At 39.0% G+C, this 17,698-nt stretch overlaps 2 long non-coding RNA genes across 2 annotated transcripts in view; one reads left to right on the top strand and one right to left on the bottom strand.

Annotated features, from left to right (window-relative positions):
• Nucleotides 1–17,698, bottom strand: part of LOC148419960 (uncharacterized) — a 54,397-nt gene that overhangs the window by 21,666 nt on the left and 15,033 nt on the right. The window lies entirely within an intron of this gene.
• LOC148419961 (uncharacterized) lies at nucleotides 582–14,999 on the top strand. The gene is made up of 3 exons (XR_015866363.1): nucleotides 582–770; nucleotides 7,780–7,998; nucleotides 14,672–14,999. It is a non-coding gene; the product is annotated as an uncharacterized LOC148419961 (long non-coding RNA).

The raw sequence follows: 17,698 nt of genomic DNA on the forward strand, positions 1-17,698 counted from the left end.
TTGAATACATAAGACACTGATGGCATGTTTTAAGTCTTTTTGTTTGTTTGTTTTAAACCAAAAAATGCTTTGCACTGGAACTTGGCTCAAAAGATATTTCACAGGGGGTACATTACTGAAAAAAGGTTAAGAACCATTGATCACATTTATAAATATTCCCAAAAATGGGACTGTGGCTGTGTGAATGGAAATGTGAAGCGCACCCAACACTAGCATTGATGTCACACATCCACTGGCAAGAATCTCCCACTTGGCTGGGTTTTGTATGAAAGGCAAAAAATAGGATTAATACTCTACCGTTACATCTCTAAGGTACTATTTCGTACGAAATCAGCTCATGCTGGTCAATGAAAGTTGAATCATTGTCACACTTTTAAAGATGTGTTACATCACACTAATGGGACACATTTCCTGCAGTTTCCATTTACTATCAGTGCAACTGTGTGGTCCCCTCATCCAAACCTTTTTGTCTCAAAGCAAAGTGGATCCCTTTTCTCATTTTTCCCCACTCCCGCTAAACAGAGCGAGCCACAAAACTAAATCCTCCCAAGGTGCTTCCAGACAGAACGCCGTATGTCATGTCATTGCCGGAGCCCGATGAGAACTTGGGAGGACAGCTGGATGCGAGTCGACTTGGAGGAGGTTGCGCGCCCGGGGAATTTACCGAGGCGTATTTCATGTGAGGCAACGTCGGGGCCTGTGCCGCTGTCTGCTTCGCGCTAGGGAATTGGGACGTCTGGCGGGACTATTCTGCTTGGACTGTCACCGGGGTAATCAGCACCAAATTACACAACGAATTAAATAGCCTCATTTTTACTTTTTATTGTTCGATGTAATCGTCACGTTGTTATCGAAAGCTGCTAAATGTCGTACGTTTTTAAACTGATGGCGTTCCACAAGTGTCTATCCTAGGACATTTTCATTCACATTTTCATCATTACTAATATTCACACAGTCCAAGAATTCATAACAATTTTAATTTTATTACCCATACTTTCTCATTCCTTCCCACTGTTCTCACCAAAGCGTTGTAGCCTCCCTTCTTCGTCATTACTCATCCGATTTACACCGCTCCAACTTTAATCGATTCCCGCCGTTTCATGGGAGTATCCATTTTCCTCTTCCCACAATTCAAAATTCTCCCACAATTTGACTTTTATCAGTTTTTCCCTTGTATCTTCTACATTATTTGGCCTATTCAACCCGTTCCGACCTTGTAATATTCAGAATACTTCGCAGAATCAAGCCATTCAAACATTCCGCATCATTCCACCTTTCAACGCCTTTCCCTGCAGCGTTTTCGCCTTCACATGCAATTTCTTCAGGAATTGCACATTTTCTAGTTAATGATGCCATTTGAAGCAGGTTATGCACAATAATCATACGATGATAAATATCAAGATGTTATATTTGAGACATATTGGCCTGCCCGAGATTGATTCTGGTTCAGCTGTTGGAAGCTACACCTGGAAGCTACAGGTGACTCCTGCAAACATTCCAAAAACTCGCAAACCGGCAAATCCAGCATGACACAGGAGCTCCTCCAACTCTGTGGAGAAAAAGCTTTCAAGCCTGAATAAAAACTTTTATTGTGGTTTTTGCAATGCAGTCTTGACTCGCCGTCACAAACAGGAAACACGTTTTCCAAGACGGCAGCCAAGGATGCTCTCAAATCCTTTTTTTTTTTTTTCCTTCTGTTGCAACTCCAAGAGTCGAGTGTCACTATAAGTGTTCTATCATCTGCCGCACGCCATCTGATCGGCTTAGGAGGCCAATCGCTCTTCATGTCGAAGTGTCTAGCACTTGTCGGTGCACGGTCACAGTAAACAGGTTCGTACTATTGTTAAGCACACTGTCAGAGGTTGCATGCGTGGCACGCTGCTGCAGGTGCACTACGCAAAAAAAAAAACCTCAATGTTTAGTCCACTAGATCACCTTTGACGTGATTATTGGGTATTTTTACTCGGGATAGACCAAGGCCTATACTGAGGTCCATATTCGACTAATGGTGCATAGTGGAATCGTCCGTTTTTATTACTCTTACTCTTACTCTCTCTGTTGGGTCCCCGGGACTCGCAATACTAAAAAGCTATGGGTCCCAACAGAAATGTTTGGAGTCCCAAAAATTGCGCAATGAAAAGCAAAAAGTAAGTCTAAGGTTCAAACTGCATTTACAAGACGTGAACAGAAACCAACAACAGATATTAACAAATGTCACATTTAAACTCATGAAAACAAAAGAATGAACTTAATATTGCAACCACTGATATAACTTAGTCCCTTTTTACTCTCCATTTTACTTTGAGTGTCCATTTATTTAGCTTTAACATATGTGCTTTGTTCCTCTTCTCGATCTTCTGAAGTGTTTCGTTTTCCCTTTTTACTCTCCGGCTCATTGAGACCTGATAGTGTATTATTTGACTAGTCAATGATACTAAAAAAAATTTCAGGGTTGACGTCGTTCTGGGTCAACGAAATCGCACAACAACGAAATCTCGGGTAAAAACGAGACAACGTGACCTGCGAGAACAAAACAAACATGGCGGAGGAAGTTTTCAAAAATGTTCGGTCAATTTGAACTCACACAAAGAGTATATGGACGATGATTAATATTCTAATGTCAAAAAACATTGCGTCTGATGGACGCACATTGATTTGGAAGTATGCGTCCCTGTCAAAAATTATGGATCTAGGATTCAGGGACGCAAGCAAACAAGAGCACTGATTACATCTCTGATCATCCACTTCTCTGACTGCCTCATTCTAGCGTTTTGATTTTTTTTTCCCATTTATGATGGCAGACTGAGCAATAACGTATGTACGTAAGTATCTGAACATACAACAGCATTCATTGCAGCTCTGCTTACCTTAATGTAAATTAGCCAAATTATTACGTGACAACGCAGCATAACAAAGAACTTTCCAATCACAGTCCCTTTTTTCCTAACTACAGAGATAATAACATTTTTACAATGTTGATTAATTTCACCCTTGATGTTGGGGCAGGCAATCCAGAGATTCAACTATGTGGATACAAGCTATTAAAAAGTCAATTTGACATGATATTTCCCAGCACATAAACGAGAACATAGTGCAACTGGAGGCCGGAGTCAAAAATAAAACATTAGAAGAACTTGAAAGCTCTTCCATCGAAATAAAAGTCATATCTGGCATCTTTTCCCGAGAGTTATTAGTCCTTTTCCCCCCGCGTTTCTCCAATAAATCACGTGATGACCGAAAATGGCCGCGAGCTTCAAACTACGAGAAACGTAAATAACGAGCTCGGATGTCTTCGAAGGAGCTAAAACGCGCGGCACGCCGATGACTTTTGTAGAAATGAAGACGAATGGCGATGTCGCTGCAGCTCTCTGGTCACCCAAACACATGTGGCTGATATTGGCGAGAGTAAAGGAGGAAAAAAAAAAAAGAGAGAGCGAAGGAGGTCACGGAGAGGCTACGAACACATGGAAAAACAATTAGAAAAAGGAAAAACTCTGAAGAATTTATAGTAGTAAGTTCCAAATTTGCTGCATTGTAGCGAGCTACACGCTTACAGTACGCTTTGGAGCTTATCATTGGAGAATTTCAAAATAATCTGGATGTTGTTGTCATTTTCAGCTTTTCCAGCGTGTGTAGTTGTTGGTAGTTTTTGGTTTCTTTTTATTCAAACATGTTCCAATAGATGTGTGTAGTTTTTGACCACTTTGGGGCCATTATTTACCACATTTCTCAAAGTGTTTTGATCTGGCCCTATTTTTATTTGTAATTTCATTGTGTAGCGTTACTATGCATATGACAATAAAACTCCTGAGTCTTGAATTTGAAACCATTGCACTTGAGGAAAAGCAACCAATCAGACATGTTGTCAGTCATTGATTGGACGCTGGGGGACACATCCTCACGACCTTGTCCTGACGTGTTACCTTGTGACCCCAAAAAAGCACCCCATTCATAACCTATAATACAAAATGTTATCAGTTTGAAAATGCATTTTTAGACAATTAATAACTATTAACAAATACATCATTTTGTATGTTACACCCCTCAGGTGATTTTGCAGTTTTTTTTTCTTTTTTTTGCTACTTGTCGCTCTATTCATTTCGTTTCAGTTTGAATTTCAGACACACAATCCTAACAAAAAAAATTGCTTCCATCATATCTCATCATTTCTGATTCGTGATGCTATCATTGGCAAAATATCAAGTTAACGTCGTAAGTTATACTTCGATTTGCGGCCGCCAGTAAACAACGACTTGTCTCTTTTTTTACGTCAAATCGTAAAAACGACATGTACGTCGTTCGCTCGCAGCTTGGCGGTGAGATTCGAGTGGAATATGTTCCATCCTTGTCGTACCTTTCACCCACTTACTATAACTTTTGCTCGTCTTCTTTCTAGACGACTAAATCAAAACATTTGCCGAAGTGTCGGGGTGAGGCGGAGGACAGCGCGCCTTGTAAAACATATGCACTTAATATCCAGCTCATAAAACTTGTACAATTAAAAGCTATTTCGGAAAACAGAGAAAGAGAGAGAAATATTTATGCGTCTGGCGCTGTATAGAGGTCGTTTTATCTCGGGGCAGCGAGGGCCCGCTGGGGCACAGGTAACAACTGTCAACAAGCCACGGAAGGGCGCTGAAACGCCGCGGGGGCTCGCGGCGAGGTCCTGCCAGATGTCAGGGTGCCTTTTCTCCCTTTTAACCCTGAGACTCTTCGTCTTCGCCGTCTTGATTGCGAAACTGATATGCTAACCGGGATTGCACAGACTAAAGTGAGAAATGGATGAAAAACCAAAAAGTCCTATCAAAGACTGTCAGGCGGGTTGGGTTTATTTATTACAGTTTTTGACTAAATTTGTTGTCTCGAAGCATGAAATACAGAATAAAACTAAATAGTTTGCTTTGCATTTTTCTAGAAATCCAGAGGAAAAAAAAATATGTATTAGTTACCGTTTTTGATGATTTAATTTTTTCTTTTTAATATTCATTTAAATAGTTTAGGAGCATTTTGGGGGAGTTGGAATGGATTAGGCTATTTACATGTAAAAAGCAGCTCTACTTTTGAACAATTCACGTTACGAAATTACTTGCGGAATGAATGAATTTTGTAAGTACTACTGTATTTATTTTTTGTGAAGCAGATTTGTGAGTCAGACTCAATTTGAGGACCAACTTTCAAATTTTATGGAGCGTTTTTTTTCAAATTTATCCCAGGGTCCTGAAACAACATTTTTTTTTTTTTATTAAACAGTAATATGACATTATAACAATTATTATAATTTCATTGTTATTTTGAATGTAGTTAATAACTAAAGCATCAAGCCTTTTATTCTGTACGATCTTCAAGTGTCAAATGAGTCCATTTGAATGCACCAGCTCATGCCCCCGTTAGCCACTACCAGAGAAGTGTTAAGCTAATCAGAATGCAACCAACGCTCAGAGGAAAGACTTCAAAATAAAAGCTTGATAAGGCTATTGCATGTATTATTTTGTGTGTTTATTTTGAAGATTTTTAGTAGTCTAATTTGGCACTAAGTTACGTAAACGTTAAAGCAGCTCCATACTGACAATGGAGACGTTGTAGAAATGGCGATAGACTCCCGCGCTAATTCGAAAAAAAAGTTTTAAAGGTCAAGTGTCGTTGCAGCTACTGCCCGGAGTTAAAAAAAAAAAAAAGTGGTGTCTGTGCGGTCAGGTTGATGGAAAGGCTGCAAAAAGGCAATTCAGAACGTGAGAATGTGCAGAGCCCTCGTCGTCGTCATCGTAGCGAACGGCAAACATCGTAAATCTTGCCGCGCTCTCTGTTTACGTTGCGCCGACCTCAGCCTGCCCTCCAGGCCCAATTCGACGTGATCCTGCAAGCTGTTGACGTACGTGCGCGTGCTAGCTTGCGTTGACGTATGCGCGATTTCGAGACTTCAGTGTAAATATGTTTGAAACTTTGTGTGTTTTGGTTCTTGCTTTGTCCAAGATGGCAAAACTCATCAATTTGCATATTTCAACATGTAGCTAAATATTATTTCCAAAATGCGTTATTGATATTATATTTTTGTTTTTGATTATTGATTTTGATTTCTGTGCTGTATAAATAAAGCTAGTGCTGTTGGTTTTCCTGTCATAATTCCATTTTTTTTGTAGCTATTTTCAGCAGTTAAAAGTTCATATTTTGTCCATAACTAATTTGATAACTAATTTATTTCTCAAGGTCAATTAATGCCACAAAACACATTTTTTCACTTGCTGTCGACTGAAAAAGACATCACATGCGTACCCAAGGCTCTGGTAATGACAATCATGGCTCACCTGTTGGTCATGTGACATTCATATTCAGAACTGTGACCGATTGCTGCCTAGGTCTTTAGCACATTTGATGTTTTTGTGTGTGTGTGTGTGTGTTATTAAAAGTTTTAATTGCACATGAAAATTCATTTAATAAATGAATTATAGGCGACTTTAACCTTCCTGTTCTGCTGAGGGTCAAACAGACTCCCTTTCAAGTTAAAGAGCAAAAATTAGTAGTCTTTTGCGATGAAACTTGGCACCAGCAGTCATGAAACACATTTGCAAAGAAAATAGTAGAATGGTACACAACAATATTTTTCGGTTGGAACATTGAGCATATTCTAAGTCAAACTGATGCAACATTTTATTTTATTTTTTTGCTATATAACTGCAAATCAACAGACTATAAGAAATCATTATTGTTCACTTATGTGCAATCTAAATGGTTCATAAGATCATGTTTATTGGAATGTACTGTAACAACACTCCAAGCTCAGTCCTAAAGTGGCGTGTGAAGCGATCCAACAGCCTGTTAATACTCAGCCTTCAAATGAAGGAATCTTTGCTTAAAACCAAACCGCTGCTTGTCGTTCTACATCGACGGAGTCATGGCATTACATAAAAGCCATGTGAGGGTGGGAGAGGATGGGTAAAAAAGAAAATGATAGCGCAAGCTGAGCCTGGCCCTTTAAGAACACTTGCCTTGTGGGTAACAGGTTGAGGGAGGGGGTTGGAGCGGTAATGCTCATGGCTGCAGTAGTGCTCGTGGTTGCGGAAAAAGTTAGTGGCCACCATGCACTGTGTGTTGTGTGCTATCAAAGAAAGTCAAGTTTGTGCTAAAAAAAATGAAAAAGACATACTCTCCCTCCTACTTCGCACAATTCACCTATCTTGGGGCTCTTCTGGTCCCCGCGAAAAACACTGTACTTTTTTGAATGACTACGAAAGGTAGTTTTAAGCATTGCTGGAGCAAATTGTAAATAATTCCATTTTGATGTACAGTCATATAACGCTCCATGCTTTTTTTGTGGGATTTACAACAAATCCTCCAGAGTACACATGTAAGTTAGTCTCTTACGTCCATGTATGCGGCAGATACAACCGAGGGACTATTATGTTTTTTGGAATAATAACGACGAGGGGACGCGCAGCTTCTTCTTGTTGTAATAAACCACATGCACACACGCACACACACAGGGTCGCGCACACCTCGGCGCGGTCCAAAATGTCGTAAAAATTTACGGGCTGAACATTCCTGCGGGGTCAAGCAATTTATCAAACGCTGCACATACTGGTTTCAATTACACAGGCCGTTGTTGAGCGCGCTCCATTTTAGCAGGTTCATTCGGCCCAATTGGTCCGATCGCCCCACGTTCGGAACCTACGGGCCGCCATCTTTAAAAAAAAATAATACACGTCCACCCTCTGAAAGTCACTTGTTTTTTTGTGTTGCTGATTCTGATCCCACCCCCATTTTTTCTCTCTTTCTCTGTGGTAGAGTGGTGATAAATCCGCATTTTATTGCCGGAGAATTCCTCTCTCCCGGCAGGGCTGACAGCTCCCCGGCGTGGGGGACGCGGCCGGGTCCAAACCCGATCCCCCTCCCCATCCTCCATCACTCCGTCCCTGCCTCCATCTGGCCCTGATTAGGAGGAGAGAGCGGAAGGGTGGCAGGGCGTGGCCCAGCGGTGGAGGAGGAGGCCAAACCAAGGACGAGGTGAGGACAAGCGCGGTCGCATCGGACGAATGACGCGCGCGCCGGATGGAGTTTGGAAGTGGAAGTGACACGCGGGATGTAAAAAACACTGATTGTGATAAATAAGTAAACAGTGACACTCGACTGCTTCGCTTTCATGGCCGTGAGATCAAAAGCGGCTACGGGGGAGAAACGATGCGATGCGAGCTAAAGACAGGCGGGAAAATGAGGAATAGTCGTACGGAAGAGATTGAATTGAAGGTGATGGTTTGATTTTGCTCGTTTTAATGTTTACAATAAATGAAAGGCCCCAAAATCAAAAGGCAAGAAGCTTTTTTCAAAATAAGATGTCTTATTTTTTCGTTTTAGGAAAGTGAAATCAATTGTCTTCTTTTTAAGAAAAAAATACACAATAATGCGATATGACTGCTTAAAGCGATAGCCCATCTATTTTTTAAAAACACTGTATAAAATTGTCTACAATTAAATTGATGACAGTTTTGAAAATGATACCACAGGGGCTCAGTAAACAACAAATCACAGCTCAGCTTGTAAATGTCACATGACCAACAGGTGAGTCACGATTGGTCGTTAACTGAGCTTGGACCACAGGTGATGTCATTTTCAGTCGACATCACAGGACAAAATTTGGTATTAATCGTACATTAAATTTAACTGTCATGAAATTATTTACAGACAAAATATTAAGTAAACAAAATATTTTTACTGCTGAAAATGGCTAATTAAGTGTTGAATCTTTTTTAATACCTTCGACAGTCAATTAATGTGGGTTGGGGTTACCTTAATATTAGAGAAAACAACAATAATGAAAATTAGTACCTGGTATTGAGTGTGTGAACAACTAAATACGTTTTTGGGATTGAATGAGTTATTACTGTATGAAAGCTGAAAGGTTTTCTTTTTAGGAAATGAACAATACAGATTAAATCAAATGAGTGATTGAAAACAAGTGTTTTTTTCATCTTTTTAGCAAAGTACTGCATCAATTCTATTGTTTTTTTTTTTACAATGAAATGAACCATTGTAATAACAAATGACGCACAGCAGATCAACTATGTTCTTTTTCAAAAAGTACATTTACAGATTGTTTTTATTTTTAAATAATGAATGGATGGCAAATGAAACCCTTTTTTTAGGAAAATGCAACATCAATAAATGGCTTCTTTTTGAGGAAACAAATAATGCAGACAAGTGCATTTTAATCATGCATGACAATGTTCGACATTAACTCATTCAATCCTAAAGACGTAATTTTACGTTTGTTAGGAATTAGGAGATTCAACCCCAGGTATTCATTTATATTTTTTTCAAATATGAATATTCAAAATGAATCTCTAAAGATGTCTAGTACTAAAAGAGAGAATAGTTTGTCTGGTTTATGGTCATTGAATAAAGCAGAAAAGTGCAATTTAAAAGCAAACATTTTTTAAGGAAATGCCACAGGGCACAAAAAGAGACTGAGAACCATTCACGCTACATTCACACTGTCAGAGAGGGAATTGAACCATTGCTAATTTAAAAACTGCTGTTAATGTATTTTTCCACATTTCTGATTACGAAGGACAGTGGACAAAGTATTTGAATGGAGTACAGTATACTCAAAAGCGCGGCATTGAGAAAAATACATCATAATCATAATTCAAAAATACATCAAAACGTTTCGAAATAAACAAATTGAAAACAACCGCCGCAATGATAAAAGGCCTCGACTTATCTTTACCGCTTGCTTTTTACACAACTATGACATCTTTACAAGCAAAGTCACTGACAAAAAAAAAAAAAATCAATATCATAAAGTGTGGAGTGTGCCTCCGCCGATGCATGTTGTGCATTCCCTTTGTCAACGTCCAAGATGAGTTTGTAAAATAAAGATGATCAAAACGGGCTGCCAGAAACACTTTAGATTAAATCTTTACGACGTGCGAAAGGTTAGCAGACGTGAGCTCGCCTTTGCTAATTCCGTCGTACAGCCGAGACGTGATAATGACCTCATTTGGACCCAGGGGGTGTGCGTGTATGTGTGTGTGCGTGTATGTGTGTGCGCGTGCGCGCTGGCAGCCAGCGTGTGCCATGCAGGCCAGTGTAATAAACACAAGTGCTTTGGACAAGCCGGTCCAGCACATCAAATACGACATAATGTACTTTGGCAGCCTCAGCTCCACATTCGTGGAGTAACTGTGTGGTCAATTCAAATGGTATAAAAGTCATTGAGTGAGCAAATCATCAGAAATTCTGCCCATACAAATATAATAATAATAATGCTATTCTTTTATTGCGAGATTATTACTGTACAACTACACTACGCCCTACTGAGAGATGTTTTTAATATGTCAACATATGCCAGCTTTTCTTTCCCCATTTTCAGGACAGTTTATTTACATATATATATATATATATATATATATATATATATATATATATATATATATATATATATATATATATATATATATATATATATATATATAATATACTGATAAACACAAAGTATTTAGCTAATCCACTGAAGCGCAGCAGTCATACAACAAAACATAACATAAAGAAAAAGCTGAATATTTGATTTTAATGGTGAAGATGTATAAGGTAATTTTAAAGGTATTTTTTTGGAAAATATTTAAATTCAGTGGTTCTCAAATGGGAATGTGGGTGCTTTGATTGCACTTCATGAGGTACATGAGATTTCACCAGAGTTTCTGCAAAAATCAGAGTCTGCTTTTTTTCAACATAAGAGCAAATTAATTGGAACAAGAGACATTTTCTTGCGTTACCATTATAGGGTCCCTTTGCAAAAATTTCACTCTAAAACAGTTGAGTTAAAATAAATAAAAAAATAATATTTGGGTCAATATGACTTTGCACAAAACAACTCTGAAAAGTTGATCGTTTTGAAACAACCTCAAAAATTGGGTTGTTTTTAAATCAACCCAGAAAGTTGGGTCATATTGACTTAAATAGTCAATTGTTTTTAACTCATCTGTTTTAGAGAGAACATTTTGCAAAGGGACCCAAACAATTTCACCCAAACATTGGTGCAATTCTTTTTAGGCTCAAAATGTGCGATTATTTTTGTCATATTTTACATGGATGGACCTTGTCATTTGTGACACAATTTTCTGGCAGATGACAAAACAGATGATGTCACATGATCTCTCTGCTAGTGTTGCTGAAAAAAAAAATACACCGAGAGATACCACCACAAATGTAGTTCCGATGTTTGTTAAATCGATAACAAACAATAAATAGATGCTCAGCAAATAGCAAAAATAGTTGCTGTTCCTTTAAGAACAAGTTCGGGGGGGCAAATACTGAGATATTTCATGTTTATTTTTCATGAAATAACCAAGCTTGTGCTAACACACTCCAAAAAAAAAAAAAGTTGCGGCTCTATTAAATAAACCATCACAAGATAGCCTAATAAAAAGTAACATTTACAAGTAGCCAAACATTACCATGACATCAGCAATTTTATTTGGGCGAACGCTTACAATTTCAGGGGCGGTAACAAGTGTCGCTTTACCCGCCAATTCCTTTTATTCAAACGTAAACTCTCTCGTCTAATTGAGACTCGGCGAGAAAAAAAAAAAAATCGCGGTATGATTTCTATTCATTATTACGCGTCCATTTATCTGTGAGAGGAGACACGACGGGGAGGACGGGGGTATAACTCTGAGGAATAACAATACCATTAAAAAGCCTGCGCGGCAAGTATCAATCATGCTTGCCGTTAATGTCCCTCCAAGCCTATTCACGCGGCCCCCTCTCCTTTCTTAATGTCCACCCATCTGTGTGTGTGAGTGTGTGCGTCTGCGTGTTACATTCAAAGCCCTCTAATCAACAATCGCTGCATCTGGGCCAGATAATGAATGGCATTGTTTATCACCTCACTCCTGCGCCGGGTGATAAATGCGACTAATGCCGTCATCTGAATAGGAAATGAGAGAGGCGCTTTTCTTCTTCTTCTTTTTTTTTTTTTTTAAATCTCAAGGAATGATTGTGTTAATAACGTTTTCACCGTGATGATGATGATGATGATGTTATCAGGCGGCCCGCCGAGGCAATAAAAGCGACGGGCATGGCAAATGAGTTTATGGAGCAATTGAGTTTGATTTAGCGAGGAAATGATGACAAATTTTGCAAATATCCGACAAGAACAACTCCAAAGACGCTTAAGAGAATGAGGGCGGGGTTTGTTTTGGGGTTACAGAGCAACCATGCTGCCAAGTTGCAATGTGTAGTGACAGGCGATACTTTGTATCCATAATCATTCCAGGTATCGTTAGTATACCACACCGATATCAACCATTTTGGGTCATTTTCTTCCATATCATTCCCCCAGCATTTTAGCCAAGGAATGGCACAGTCCTGATGGTGTGAAAACTAGGTGCCATGATGACTTTTCACGTTTTGTCAACATCAGGGTGAAATTTCAGCTCCCTAGTGTCCTCTTTCAAGGTTTTCCCTTTGATGTGAAATGCCTTTGCCATTTTCTTGCTCAACCTAAAGCAAATAGGTTGATATTGATACAGACAAAATGTAGGCGACAGTAGAAAAAAGTAATTCACTTTCTGACTTTAAAGTTAGAATTCATTCAAGTCAGAGATCTGGCTTTATTCTCCAAATTTCCATTTTATTTTCAGAATTCTCACTTGAGCCTGAATTCAGAGATTGTGGGTACCCTTTCAGAGTTCTGAATTCTGACCTTATTCTCAGTCTGACTTTATTCTCAAAATTTGGACTTGAGCCTCGCAAATCAGTCAGAAGTCTTACAAGTCAGAAATCTGAAGGGTTTTTTATTTTTTTGGGGGGGTGGAATTTAGATACATGTTTTGTATGGAAGAGGATTAGAGCCAGTGAAGGGAAAAAAGTTGTCAGGAATCCCCAATATTTCAAAATTCTGTCTTTGACTAAGAATTCTGACTTTAAAGTGAGAATTGTGACGTCATTCTCAGAAGTCAGAATTGTAACTTCAAGTCACAATTCTGAGAAGTCAACTCTGAGAATACTCAGAGTTCTAAGAATACAGTAAAATAATTCTGACTAACAAGAATTCTGAGAGGAATAAAAATCTGTCCCATTATCCTGTCTTGTGCGAGAGCATGACACCTTCGACAACTGTGCAAAGGTATTAGCTTCCACGATTTTAATACTAACTGCGATTAAATTAGGATTTTATAAGCCCATAAAAACAGAATATCAACAGATCCTGTCATAAAGTACAAGAAAAAAAAAAAAATCTCAGTACATTTTTCCTGTGTGTTTGTTTCCCCGTGGAATAACTGGGGCTCCGTGTCAGAACCCTGTGGGACGCCTGAGTGGAATACAGACTCAAGCAGCTCTCTTGACACTTTTTAAGTCAGTCTCCTCTGGCCCGTTAACGGTGAAAAAAACCCCACCCCCCTTCTCTGTATCACTATCAGACACAATCATTGATAAAGACAAGCTTTCTGATAGCTTCTCCGCAAGTGATTTGCTGGACATTCGAGCTCCTTATGACGCACACGTGCATTGGGAGACAACGAGACTGTTGACGCGACAGCAACCAACTTATATTCACGTGTGGTGGAAGGAAATACTTATATCTACATGTTTATGTCACGTGCCAGCTTTCTTCTCATTTTTCCACACATGTACAGCAATCGTCCCAAAAGTATACTTGTGCTAAAGGAGTGTTTCTAATGTTAAAACATTGCTTTCAGGTCTGCCAAGGCATTTTTTTTTTCTGACTGCACTTTTGAATGTATTTACATAAACGTTTGGTTGAAGATTGATGAAAGGAGAGTCATCTGAAAAATGAAGTAAATGTTAAAATTGAGATTCTCATTTTACACTGAATGTGCTTTAAAATGTTATAGCTAAAAAAATAACAAAGTTCCAAGAATTTGAATGTTACCATGTCAAAATCCCCATTTTGCCACATTCATCTTTCAGTGGTGCTCATCGTCTACTAATCCCTTATTTTCATACGATTAAATTACATTTTGAATCTTTTGGCTGATGGAAAGTAAAAGTCAAAACCTCAAGGATGTTTTTTTTCTAGAAATTCCCAAATGGACAGCTCAGTTGAAAACTCAAAATTAATCTCCGCTACTTAGGCCTGTTTTTGTGAAAACGCACCAAAAATGTTTACTTATTAGCCAGTCTTACAGCAAGCTACTCCAATGTGAAAGAAAAACAACTAAACATTCCATAAATATTAAATTAAAGCATATTTGAATAATAATAATAACTGCACCTGGATTAATGTTGAAAAACAAACTGCTCCGTTATTAAGCAAATGATTGAATTCAAAGTGAAATACAACTGAACTGCACGACAGTGTGTGTGTGCGTGCAATCGTTTAAATCATTGAAATAGACATATTTAGACGGCATAGATATGACTTAATACGGTAAACGCCATAGATTGCTAGATCGTCGACTCGGTATAATAAAAAAAAAGTTCTCCTCGTACAAAACAAACAGTGATGCCTGCTCAAATTTGATCAACGCCACTTGCAAAGTGCTCCATGATGGTTTTAATTTAAGGATCAGACACTCAGAAGACACTGCCTAAACTCTTCTGTCCCATCACCGCCCCCCCGTCCTCCCTCCCCCTCATCCTCCACGCCAGCTGGGCTTCGGCAGGCTGATGCCGGGTCCCGCTAGGTGCCACTGACAGCTGAATTATCCCACAGGCCGCGACGCTTGATTATCAGCGGAGAAGTCATCAGGGCGTCCCGCCGCCTCGCACCCCCAGCCCGTCCTCCCCCGCCGCACCTCCCTTGTGTCACCCCTCGTCAAGACGGGGGGCGCCTCCTCTTGACAGGTAATCTCAACAATAACAATTACCGCCATTACTGGTGTCATACACAAGTGGAGGACCCGGAACAAAAGGCCTTTCTAATTCAGCGTGCAGACACCAACAGGTAACAAGGTATCGGCGCAGAGGGGAGGCACGCGAGGGGCACGCGGAAGGTAAATTGAAATGCAAATAGGAGGGGGATTTATTGCATTAGGACAGGATTTCCCATACTTTTACCTCAACTTTGTAAAATAATCAGCATCCGCGTGTGCTGTATTCAAATGCCACAAAAAAATCTGGTAGATTTTTCACAATCAGAGCTATGCATTGCGACAATGTTGTGACTGAATAAATATGTAGGACTTTGACACAAACAAGATGAAAAAAAATACACGCCCGATTTTAAAACAGTCTTAATGTTAAACAATTGACATTACAAAAATATGGGTAACAAGTTATGGTATCAAATGCCCTCTAAAAAGACAGATAAAGTATCTGATGTCATTTTCCACATTTTTGAAGCCATACACCCCCTTTACATGCTGACAGACACGGTGCACCCCTGACACACGTTTTAAGATAAAAACAAAAATAGGAATAAAAACAAAAATCGTTTTAAGGCGAGACATGGTGAAAGCAGAATAAATGCACACCATGAATTGATTTGTTTCGTTTCATGTTGTTAGAGATAAAGTGTCATTGGTTTTCTCCACAATGCAAATATTCACATCCTTTGTTCAGAACATGGAGACTTGAGGAAAATTATTTGCAAATAAAAAATGTTTCAAAATTTGTATCATATGACTTGCCTAACAAATAGAAAATTTGTTATGAATTTTTATTACCAAAAGTATCCAAAAATGTTGAAAATAGCCCAACAATTAAGCAGCATAGAGCTGCTTTTTTTTCTGTTAAATTTGACATTTTTCTACTTAATTGTTTGCTTTTTATGGTTAAATTAATTTTAAAGGGCTTTATTTTTATTGGGAATCAAAATCAATCTTTAAAAAATAAAAATCTAAACGTCACATTAGCTTACATTTACAAATGTCTTTGGTTTTCCTGGTTTATAGATGCATTTTACCAAACACATTTCAAACTGACTGTTTTACAAACGCTTGCATTGTATAATAAAGTGTTGTCAAAATTGATGATGCAGCTTGATCAAAGAATCGCATTGATTGTTTGCACTTGTATTGATTTTTACGAGGCAACTGGATATCAAAGGAAGGCATGACAAGAGAAGGCGTCGAATAAAAAAAATACATAAAAAAGGGGACACGTAATTAAGAACACGCACAAAAATACAACACTAAAAAACATGGCATTTATTGTTAAACAAAACAAAACAAAACGGGATACATAGCAAAATCCCAATCGGAAATATGTGGGTTTTAAATTTACCCGTTGTTTTCGTTACTTGTGTAGATGCGTGTCGCCATACAGGCGTACTTGTTTGACTTAAATATAGTCCGCATTAATTCGGCTTGTAAATAAAGCCGAATCACGCGCGTGTGTTGGAGCGGAACCGTAAAGTAAACGAGGCCCGAGGCGTCAAATAGACACAGAGAAGGACGTGGGCTTCAATTAACACGCGTCACAGTGCAAGCCATCAATGTCGGTCTAATTCTTCTTTGTAAAAACAAACAGTCGGATCTATTTTGTCGGCCCGGCGGAGGAAGACCGTTTGGTTGTGTAAATAAGTGTGAGCAAAATTGCAAGCACCTCTGCAGCTTTCTCCGTTATCCGTTTTTTTTTTTTTTTTGTCTGCTGCGTTTTTCGGAGGAAACAAAAGGCTGCGCAATTAGATTTTTCTGTACCACGGTGTTACATACCAACCAGAAATAATAAAGAACGTGCTGGAAAAAAAAAATCAGCGCCGATACGTATTAATTACAATATTGGACAAAAACCTTTTTTTTAGACACCGGAAATGTACGTTGTTAATTTCTAAGTTACAAAATAAAACTAAAAGCAAGATAGCCTTTTCGTATCAATCATATTTTTTAAATACATGTAGTCAATAATAAATAAACACAATGTAGAATTTACAATGTTGGGCATGCTCATGTAATGCAGAATAATTGAAATTACATTGTTAGTTTTCCACTCATTCTAAAAATATACATGATAATAGAATAATGGACTATGTAATTTTAAAATGTCAGATGAGTTGAAATGAACTACAATTTGGTGAGCACACAAATATAAAGCAAGCTTTCAAACCAGTATACAAAAATAGGTCACAAGATGGAAATGTTTTTGTCCTCAGGATTGTACTGAATGTCTTTTATTAGTGTATAAACAGTTGAAAAATCACTTACAAAAAACATGAAAAACATACACTTTTTATTTGTGTAATTTCATTTTATCGTGCGTAACAATAAAACGTACACTTTTTATTTGTGTAATATCATTTTACCATGCGTTACAATAAAAAGGCGGGAAATTGAAATCAAGAAAATCTACCTAGCAACAGCATTTTCCTGCGCACACACAGGCCAAAAGAAATATTTTAGCGTTCTTCTGACCTGAGCTGCTCGTCTTCCTCGGTAGCTCAGCGGGAGCTCGGCCGGCGTTTTTCTGGCCCTCCCAGAATCCCTTTTTTTTTTTTTTTTGCCTTCAAATCGTACGCGTTTCTTTTACATGCGCCTTTCAGCACCCTGATGAGCCCTGGCTGTCACTTGGTCGGACCGCTAGCATCTCCGCGGACGATTGCGGCCGGAGGAAACAAAAGGCCGAGGAAAAGTGCGGCGAGGAGGGAGAGGGAGGATAAATGAGCCCTCTGTGTACCCCCCACCCCCCCCCCCACTCCACAAGCAGCCTGGCTCTATACGTGACTCTTGAACCGGGCTGCGTTTTGTGTTAAGCAGCACCCTCTCATGACAGATCTGCAGCGGGGTCGGCGGTCAAAGTTGAG

This window comes from Hippichthys cyanospilos, chromosome 8 (assembly GCF_059441005.1).
Source record: "Hippichthys cyanospilos isolate Australia breed blue-spotted pipefish chromosome 8, RoL_Hcya_1.0, whole genome shotgun sequence".
Taxonomy (NCBI): domain Eukaryota; kingdom Metazoa; phylum Chordata; class Actinopteri; order Syngnathiformes; family Syngnathidae; genus Hippichthys; species Hippichthys cyanospilos.